This window comes from Solanum tuberosum, unplaced genomic scaffold (genome assembly GCF_000226075.1).
Source record: "Solanum tuberosum cultivar DM 1-3 516 R44 unplaced genomic scaffold, SolTub_3.0 scf00035, whole genome shotgun sequence".
NCBI classification, from domain to species: domain Eukaryota; kingdom Viridiplantae; phylum Streptophyta; class Magnoliopsida; order Solanales; family Solanaceae; genus Solanum; species Solanum tuberosum.
Window position 1 is genome coordinate 351,018 of NW_006238963.1, and position 655 is coordinate 351,672.

General features: G+C 25.6%; 1 long non-coding RNA gene across 1 annotated transcript in view; it reads left to right on the top strand.

The window, feature by feature from the left end:
* The first annotated feature begins 301 nt into the window (after nt 1-301).
* Nucleotides 302-655, top strand: part of LOC102595070 (uncharacterized) — a 4,667-nt gene continuing 4,313 nt past the window's right edge. Inside the window, exon 1 of the long non-coding RNA XR_366943.2 lies at nt 302-490. This is a non-coding gene — a long non-coding RNA (uncharacterized lncRNA). The remainder of the gene's footprint in view (nt 491-655) is intronic.

Genomic DNA, 655 nt, shown 5'->3' on the forward strand with positions numbered 1-655 from the left:
TGATCAAATAAGATAGAGACGGAAGAAGATAAGAAGGAGAAAATAAAGACAAAAAGATAAGACACATAAGAAGAAGAAGACAAGTGTAACACATAAAGTCGTAGATAAAAAAGAAGACAAAGAAGATAAGAAGAAGAAGACAATGTACAAAAATATGTAAATAAGTCATAAAGTAGGTGCACATTATTGTCTTATTATTATTATAGTATTAAAATAGGTGCAGCATTATTAGCTGCACATTTATTGTCTTTATTATTATTATTATTATTATTATTATTATTATATTATAATGTAAAAGTAGGAATGCATTATTGTAAAGTAGTAGTCATTTCCTTTCTATAAAAAGGGACGCATATGTAACATAAAAAAAGCAAGCCTTGAAGCCTTCAATAAAACTATTTCCTAAAAACACTCTCAAAATATTTAAGATATTCATACTTAATAGATAATGGAACAAACTTCAGATATCATGGATAAGCAAGAGGCAAAGGTAAATTGTTCAATAAATATGCAGAACTAATTTCATATATTCTTGAATATCATATATATGATTGAATAAATTTATGTTAGTTATTATGTATTAGAATTATTTGAATCATGATTTCTAGTTTATTAGCACACTGGAAACAGGGAGAAAACTTCTATACTATGCCAT